Consider the following 9999-nt stretch of genomic DNA (forward strand, 5'->3'; position numbering starts at 1 on the left):
TGTAGTTTGTGATTAAATAAAACCATCTTTTAGATGGATCCATCTTCTGATGAATGTGTAGTGTCAATTTAACTTTACGTTGAATTCGTCCACCAAAGGGATCTTATAATTATCCTTTTCAAGGAGCCCGTTCACTTGTGGACTAGTAAGGTAAATTCAACTTTAAGTTGGGTCCGTCCACTATATGGACTTGATAGTTATCATCCTTTGGGATGAGTCCGTCCATTCAGGGACTAGAAACATTAATCCAACCTTAAGTTGTATTCGTCCATTATATGGACTTTTTAATTATCATCCTTTAAGATGAGTCCGTCCACCTGTGGATTGGCAACATTTATCCACCCTTAAGTTGGATCCATCCACTATATGGACTTTCATAATTATCATCCTTTAGATTGAGTTCGTCCACCTGTGGACTGGCAACATTAATCCAACCTTAAGTTGGATTCATCCACTATATGGACTTATATTTATCATCTTTAGGGTGAGTCCGTCCACTTGTGAACTGGCAACATTAATCCAACCTTAAGTTGGATCCGTCCACTATATGGACTTATATTTTGAATTTCTAAATGGAATCCATCCACTTTGTGGATTTCAAAGTTTGAATTCATTGTCCACTTTGTGGATTTTATAATTTAAATCCGTCCACTTTTAGGAATATAACATGTGGGCGATTCTGGATAACTCCTCTTATTATTCATGCATAGAAATTGTTCTTGAAAAAAAAAAAAAACTTGAAAACTTGCCCTTGGGCTAAAAAGGAACTGTAGATAATAGAAACTAAACTATAAAGAAATAAACTGGAAATGAGGAGTGTCATTGCTCGTCTGTTGCTAATGGCCTCCTACTGGTAGTACTTCTTTAGATGTTCTGTGTTCCATGGGTGATGCAACTTCTATCCGTCTAGCGTCTCAAGGTGATAGGTCCATTTCCATTGCCATGACGTAATTCTGTCAGGTCCTTCCCATTTGGGGCCGAGTTTCCCTTGGGCAGGGTCTCGGGCGGCACCTATTACCTTCCTCAAGATGAGGTCTCCGACTTGAAAGTCTCTGTGTTGGCCATGAGGTCCTGATAATGCGCGAGTCTTTGTTCAGCTGTTGTCCTGACCTCATCCAGTAAATCAAGCTGTAGATGCATAGCCTTATCATTCCTCCCTTCGTCGTGATTGTCCACCCTGTAGCTTATAAGTATGACTTCGGCTGGGATGACCGCCTCGCTTCTATATGCTAGCCAGAACGGCGTCACTCTTGTAGGTGTTCTAACTGTCGTTCTATAAGCCTATAGTACGCTCGGTAGCTCCTTAGGCCATATACCCTTTGTCCCCTCGAGTCGAGTCTTGATAATTTTAAGTAAGAATCGGTTCGTGACTTCAACCTGTCCGTTGGCCTGCGGGTGGGCGGGCGACGAGTAGTGGTTCCTAATTCGTAGTTGTGAGCAGAAGTCTCTGAATGCATCGTTATCAAACTGCTTTCCATTTTCTGAAACAAGCACTCTGGGTATACCATATCTACAAACTATGTTCTTCCATATGAAACTCTGTATATTCTTTTCTGTGATTGTGGCTAAGGCCTTTGCTTCTACCCATTTCGTGAAGTAATCGATGCCGACTACCAGGAACTTCAGCTGCCTGATCACTGTTGGAAGGGACCCATGATATCTAACCCTCATTGAGCGAATGGCCATGGGGCCGTCATAGGGGTGAGTTCCTTGGATGGTTGTCTGATGGTGTTGCTGAACCTTTGACACTTGTCACAGTCTTTGACATAAGCTTGCGCATCCTTCTACATGGTGGGCCAATAGTATCTCGCTCGAATCAGCTCGTGCACTAATGATCGTGCTCCTAAGTGGTTTCCGCAGATCCCCTCATGAACTTCTCTCATGACGTACTTCGCTTCCTCGGGGCCTAAACACCTTAGATACGGGCGGGAGAAGCCTCTTTTGTACAAGACGTCCTTTATTAGAAAAAATTGGGACGCTTGGACCTTTAGTTTCCTTGCGGCGTCTTTCTCGTCCGGCAACATGCCATTCCTTAAGTAGGAGACTAATGGCGTGGTCCAGTTGCTTTTAGAACCTATCTCCTGCATAGTCACACCATCATCTATAAGTGATGAGACTTGGATGAAAGATAATACCTGATTGGGGACGAGCATGTGTTCGGCTGAGGCAGCCTTAGCTAGTCGATTGGTACACTCATTCTCCTCCCTTGAAATTTGGACGAATTTGACTCGGAGGCTGCCAATTCAACCCTTCACCTCCTCGAGGTACTTCTTCATCCTTTTATTCTTGCACTTATAGTTGCCATTAACCTGACTGGTTATGACTTGGGAATCACAGTGTACGATCATGTTTTTAGCCCTTGCTACTTTCGCGAGGTCCAGTCCTGCAATCAAAGTTTCATATTTTGCTTCATTATTAGTCGTAGGAAAGTCCAGGTGGATCATGCAGTCGATCCTATCTCCCTCCAGAGTGTGGAGTACCAAGCCGACACCTCCTGCTTGCTTATTGGAGGATTTGTCCGTGTGGATGCTCCACTGCGAGATCTCTTCTGCCCCCTGGCTTTCCATGAGGGTGAATTCGGCGATGAAGCCAGCCACCACCTGTCCCTCTATAGCTGTGCGTGGACGGTACTATATATCAAACTCACTTAGCTTGATTGCCCATAACGCCATCCATCTCGCAGCCTCGGGGCTACTCATAGCTCTTCTTAGAGGCTTATCTGTCAGGACAACAATAGTATGTGCTTGAAAGTACGGCTAGAGTTATCGTGTCGTGGTCACTAATGCGGAAGCCAGCTTTTCCATCTGGGGTACCTTTCTTTTGCTCCTTGAAACGCTTGGCTTGTAAAGTAAACAGGTCTCTCAACCCATCCTCTTCTCTTACCAAGGCTGCGCTGACAGCTGCTTGCGAGACGGCTAAGTATAGATAGAGCTCTTCCCCTAGCTTGGATGGGCTGAGTAATGGAGGAGACGAAAGATACAACTTTAGATTTTCAAACGCTTGTTGGCACTCGTCCGTCCACTATATCCCGTATTTTCTCCGGATTGACCTCAATACCCCTTTGGGATACCATGAATCCTAGGAACTTCCCCGTAGTAACCCTGAACGCACACTTATTTAGATTTAATTTCATGTTGTACGCCCGAAGGGTGTCGAAGGTCTCTTGGAGATCGCTCAAGTGATTGTTTTCTCGTAAGCTTTTCACCAGCATGTTATCCACATAAAATTGCACATTCCTCCTAATCTGGTGTGCAAACATCTTGTTCATTAATCTCTGGTACGTTGCCCCTATGTTCTTAAGTCCGAATGGCATCACTTTGTAGCAGAAGAGTCCTTGTCTGGTAACAAAAGAAGTCTTCTCTTGATCAACTTCCTCCATTTTGATCTGGTTGTAGCCTGAAAACGCATCCATGAAGCTTAGAAGCTGGTGTCTTGCGGTCAAGTCTACCAAGGTATCTATCCGTTAGAGCAGGTAACTATCTTTAGGGTAGGCTCTATTGAGGTCTGTGAAATCTATGTATATCCTCCACTTTCCATTGGACTTTTTGACCATAACCACGTTTGCCAACTAGTCAGGATAGTACACTTCTTGAATGAAATCTGCTTCTAGTAACTTCCGAACCTCCTCAGCTATGGCTTTGTCTCGCTTTTGAGCAAACACTCGCTTTTTCTGTCGGACGGGAGAGGATGAGGGCAACACACTCAACCTGTGAACTATGATTAAGGATCAATCCCTGGCATGTACTCGTGACTCCAGGCGAATACGTCCTGATTTTCTCTTAGAAACGTTGCGAGCACTTGACGTACTGGCTGACTAGCCAACGTACCCATTCTAGTTGTCCGCTCGAGCCTTGAGTCATCAAGGGTCTCTTCTTTTAGTTCTTCCGCCGACTCTGCTATTATCAGTTGTTTTTCTATGTTCATGGCCTAGAGGTGGTCGTCCATCTCTATCATAGCTAAGTAGTATTCGCGTGCAGCCACTTGATTTCCGTGCAGTTCCCTTACTTCATAATCTGTAGGGAACTTGATCATTAAGTGGTAGGTTGATGTTACAACCTTTCATGAATTGAGTGTAGGTCGTCCTATGATGGCGTTGTAAGCAGACGAGTAGTTGACCATAAGGAAGGTTACGTCATTGGTGATCTGCTGGGGGTAGTCGCCCATCGTCACTGATAATGTGACTAACCTAAGAGGGAACACCCATGTTCCTTTGAATCCAACAAGCGGAGCGTTGTTGGAATCAATCGCTCTCTATCAATCCTCATCTGTTGGAATGCTGGGTAGTAAAGGATGTTAGTTAAGCTGCCATTGTCGATCAGAACCCGGTGCGTATTGTAATCTCCTACTCGTATGCTGACTACAAGTGCATCGTCATGTGGGTGGTAAAGATGTTGAGCATCTTCTTCCGAGAATCCAATGATGGGGTTGTCCATTTGTGCCATCTTTGGTACGGAACCTATCAGCTGGACGTTCTGAACCATCCTGAGGTAAGTTTTCCTAGCCTTTTTGGATGACCCAGTAGCCGTCGTGTCCCCTACAATCATTCTTATATCCCCTATAGGTGGCTTGGGACGCTCATTCTCCAATCAGGGAGCCTGCTCTTGGGGTGGGTCCGTCCTCTTCTTGCTGACGAACCTCTGTAGCTTTCCTTGTCGGATAAGGGCTTCAATCTGTTGCTTCAGGTTGTAACGGTTGGCCGTGTCATGGCCGTGGTTGTAGTGGAATTAGCAATACTTGTCTCTAGATCTCTTATTAGGGTGTCCTTTTAGCTTGCATAGAAAGGTCAGGGCTCTTTTGTCCTTAATTTGTATCAAGACTTGGTCGATTGGGGCAGTCAACGGGGTGAAACTCGTGAATTTCCCCGAGGGGGGTTTTGGGCACCTATCCTCTCGTCGTTCTTCTATCCTCGCCATCTTTGGTCCCCTGTCCTGCCGTATGTCTTTCTGTCTTTCTCTCTTCTTAGGCCTCTCTTCTCGGGCCAACAATGCATCTTTCGCGTTTAATGTACTTGGTTGCCTTGTATAGCACACCCAACATAGTTTTTGGATCGTTCTTGTGTAAGGAAAACAAGAACTTACCCTTTTGTAGTCCGTTTGTGAATACAGCCGTGAGTATCTTATCGTTAGTTTTATCGATCAAGAAAGCCTCTTTGTTAAAGTGGGTGATGTAAGACCTCAGCGTCTCATCCTCCCGCTGCTTAATGTTCATCAGGTATGCAGTAGACTTCTTATATCTGTGTCCCCCGATGAAGTGTGAGGTGAATTGGGTGCTTAACTCCTTGAAGGTACCAATGGAGTTGGGCGTCAGCCTGTTGAACCAGATCCTTACGGATCCTTTTAGCGTGGCGGGGAAGACTTTGCACATGATCTCATCTGGTATCCTTTGTAGGTGCATCAGGGTCTTGAAAGACTCTAGGTGATCCAAGAAATCCTTGGATCCATCGTAATTTTCCACCTGCGGCATACGAAACTGTGGTGGAAGGGGGTCTGAGGTGACGGAGGCAATGAATGGTGAATCTGTTTGATGGACTAAGTCATTGACGTCGCTAGACACCCGTCCTTTGAGGACGTTCATCATAAAGTCCATTCGCTCCTTCATCATCTACATCTTGGCGATTATGTGAGGCGGAGTCGTATTGATGACGGATGGCCAGCTTGTGTCCAGTCGCTCTGGCCTGCTCAGGGCATTACTCCCTTCCAGGCCTTCTTGGTTCCTTCTGTTAGCGTTGGTGCCTTCTTGGTCTTCCTCTTGGGTATCCATCGCTGCATTTTTCTGGTGCAGTTGTTCCTCTAGGTCATGATTCTGTTTGGTGAGGCGCTCCACTGCTGCTGTGAGGGTTTGGACTTGCCTCTCTAGGGCAGTGGGTCGCGGTTTGTTGCCTTGATTGTTGATGGTGGTTGCCATCGAGTGAGTAAGTACCATGCAACTCTTTGTCCGGGATGCGATAATATGGCTTACAAAATCGCGAACGTTCCCACAGATGGCGCCAACTGATGATGTCGAAAAATCACCAATGAGCCACACAGTCTTTGCACGCTTGAAACAATACCTGCGCAACAAAAAGAGAAGACCTAACAGAGAGCACCAGTGTGGTGCCGGCCAAATACTCTTCGAAGGTCAAGTTAGAACTTCTCACAACTCTAGAGTGCCAGAACTGGGGTGAATTATGCGTACCTTTTTTCTGAGGGTCTTCGGGTTTTTATAGTAGTGTAGAATCAAACTCCTTTGCTAGCGTCACGAGTCTTTTCCTTATGGAGAAAATCTCCATTAATGCGCATATATTCTAGAATCTTCTTCATATTAGAATTCTATTCATATTGGGACTCTATGAACTAGGGTTAATCTTGAGACACAAGTTGTTTCCATTTAGAGTTTCTTGGAGACCACATAATGACCAGTCGAGCACCACGTGGCCTTCTGATTCGTCTATCCTGTGTCCGTTCACCCAGGATCCGTTCACTATTAGCCCATTTGTCTTGCATTGTCAAGTCCATCTAAGTGGATCCGTCACCTCCAATTTTCTCCCTCTTCAAAATATATATATATGTATATATATATATATATCATTACTTATTTGGTGTAATGAGAGTTTATAAAAAAAAAAAAGAAGGTGTAATGAGATTTTAAATCACATGATATTATACACACCACTAAAGTTATAAATTAAATAACTGCTAAGAAATAGAAGTATAGAACCTTTCAAATCAAATAGAGACGAAGCCTAAAGATGTTGATGACTAGGTTGTATGGTTGAGCATTTTTTTAAAGCCAATTACCTGAGTTTATGGATCTACCAAGAAGACACCATAAAGGTTCACGGCAGTTGATTATATAGTACAAAACAAAACCTTTTTCTGGCAACATTTTATGGCGGGGACATCAAGAGAAAAGAACTTCAAAGCTGTAAAGCTCCTTCCACTTACTAATGCAGGATCCATTAACAAAGACATTCGATTCAAGGAGAATAACTAGCGTTTCTTAGTTTTGATGAGGGCATGGAAACAAAACAAGAATCTGGCAAAGTTTTTTCCATGATTTTTCAAAAAATGGAGATAGAAGAGAAGGAAGTAGCAACACATCTGTTCTTCAGACTGAAGCACTGCCATCATCGCTAGCAAGTCAGTTAACAACTTCATTCAGCCTCTAATAAAAGCAAGCAAAACATGTCTGCCACAAACACTTCACCCCTACACCTCTACTGTATAATGTTATGATCACTGTAAGAAATCATATCTCATGGTGTTCGGTAAGTACATCCATTCCTATAAATGTTATCAGAAATATAGGTCTAGTAAGGAGGCCTACAGGAAAAATCTCCTAGTTATGACATTGATAATTCAATTTGAAATGTTAATATGTCCTGGTTTTAACTTTGTTAGGTTCTAAAGACTTAGGATTTTATGTATTTAGAACTCTAATGTGTATTGTTGGCAAACGATGATCAAAACAATATGTTTAGTCATGTTTAGATTTGCTCAAAGTTGGTTCGTTTATGTAAAGTTGGAATAAGCTGATGCAGGAGCTATTTAAGCTTCTCGGCTTGGTTCGATCGATCGAAGCTTAGGCTCGATCAATCAAAAATTGGGTCAGATGTGTTTTCTGCAGAATTCCAACTCAGCCCTAATTTTGTTTTAAAACGTTTAGAGTTTTCTAATTTGCCTTAGGTATAAAAGGCAAACTTTAGTCACGTTTTAGTGTTGCTCATATTGCTGTTTGTGTAAATCTCTTGTGAGATCTAGAGGAGCTTCCCTTTACACAAACTTAGGATTTTCAAGGATGAGATATTATCTACACCTTGACGATCAATTCAGTTGCTGCCATTGAAGCTTAAAGAAACACAAGCAGGTGTGCTTGTATCTGGTGGTGAATCCAAGAAAAAAGGAGTCCGTGGATTCGGAGCTTGCACGTGGTCGTGTTAGTAAGTTCTACTGGTGGGTAGTAATAAGAAGTCGAGCATGGAGGCTTGCAAGTCTTATTGTATGAACTTCGATTCTTTCAAGATAGTGGATTTAAGTTTACCTTAAGGATAGTTAGGTTAAATCCTCCCCAGGTTTTTACCGGTTTGGTTTCCTGGGTGATCATATCATTGTCTTATTTATCTTTTCGCTGCTTTGCATGATATATGATTGTTTTGATTGTGATAACCTAGATTTGTTAATTTGGACTAAGTAACAACTTGGCTAATTACCTAGGTTAATCCAATTGTGTTTTTAAGGGGTCTAAAAACCATCAAACTTTGATGATGTTCTAAGGAGACATTTAAATGATTTTCAACCACTACAAAGCTTTGTGAAAGAGAAAGTTAAGTTTACACATTGGCTAGGATCATATAGGCTATATTAACAAGATGGTGATTTTAAGTTCTATTCCCAAGACTTAAGAGGCTGTTTGGATGACTTGTTTCCATAACTCAATTCTCTATTTCCATAACTTATAACTCAAAAATGGTGGGACCCATAACTCAATATCCATTTGGTTGCACGATAACTCTGTTTCCATACTCAATTCTTTGATTTTTGAGTTATGAGTTATGGAAATTGAAAACATATATTAGCTGTTTTCAGTTTCCATAACTCATAATTTAATGGCATTTCCATAAATAACACTACATGGAGGGACCCACTGTCAGTCACAGCCACAACTTTTTTTTTTCTTCACTGGGTTCGGTGCGTGCGTTCTTCATATTCTTTTTTTTCTTTTTCCTTTCACACTAGTGGCTTCTTCATGTTCTTCACTAGGTTAAGTTCTTTCTCTTCTTTTTTTTTTTTTTTTTTTTTTTTTTTTTTTTTTTTTTCACTAGGTCCTTTTTTTGGCTGGGTTTTTCTGGTTCAACTCTTTCTCTTTTTTTTTTTTTGTTCTTTCATTGGGTTCTTTTTTTGGTTGGGTTTTTATGGGTTCAGTTCTTTTTTTATTTTTTATTTTACTGGGTTTGGTGAGTTTGGGTACTGAAAAAAGAAAAGAAAAGAGCTGCACTGAGTGACAGGTATGGGGCCCATAAATAGTGTGAAAAATATTGAGTGATGGAAAGTGAGTGATGGTGCCAAACGGGTGTGAAAAATTAAGTGATGAGTGATGGAAATTGAGTGACGGAAATTGAGTGATGAAATTTTTGTATTCAAACAGCCTCTAACTCTCTCAAACCATTTATAAAAGGGCACATGCATATAGGCACTTGAAATATTGTGATACTTTTTTTTTGGGATAACGTGAGTGTCTAAGGCTTTTAGAGCACCTGACTATCTTACTCTGATTTGTAGAGGCCCAACTAAGTGTAAAACTCGTTTAGGCCTAATCCTAAACCATGTAGTTCCTATATATATATATATATATATATATATATATCCTACTAGGGTTTTATGTATTCATGTACTTCATTATATATTAAACATGTAGCTAGTGTCAGCTCAATAGGTGAGGCAAATATGCAACATCCTATGGCCCCAGTGAAAAAAGGCCCCCAAATTTTTATTAATAACGGTATCCTTGTACTAATTGAAGTATTAATTAAGTCTCAAATATTCACTAATAAATAAAAAGTTTTTTTTTTAGGACAAAATTTAGCAACAAAATTGGTTGTAACTTAAAGTTACAATCTTACTCAATATCATTAACATTACTAAATATTTCGAAAATCTAACTGTTAGATTGCATGTTTTTTACGCTTTTAATACACATGTCAAATCAGATATTATTTACTATATGATCTATAAACTTATTTTTTATGCATAGTTTTACACTACAAAAACTTGCAATTTAAACAATTGATTGATGATATAGCTATTGATCTTTAATCTTCTAGAAATTTTGCAAGTACGGAAGATATAAGAAGAAAATGTAATCTAATGATAGATTTGTCAAAACTCACATCTAATAGAAATATATTAAAGTTGTAGTCTTAGGTTACAAACAATTTTGTATCTAAACTTTGTCTTTTTATTTTTATTTTTTATATATCAAAGAAAAACCAATTAAAAAAAAAAAAAATTCATTAGATGTGAC

The sequence above is a fragment of the Quercus lobata genome, chromosome 4 (genome assembly GCF_001633185.2).
Source record: "Quercus lobata isolate SW786 chromosome 4, ValleyOak3.0 Primary Assembly, whole genome shotgun sequence".
NCBI lineage: Eukaryota > Viridiplantae > Streptophyta > Magnoliopsida > Fagales > Fagaceae > Quercus > Quercus lobata.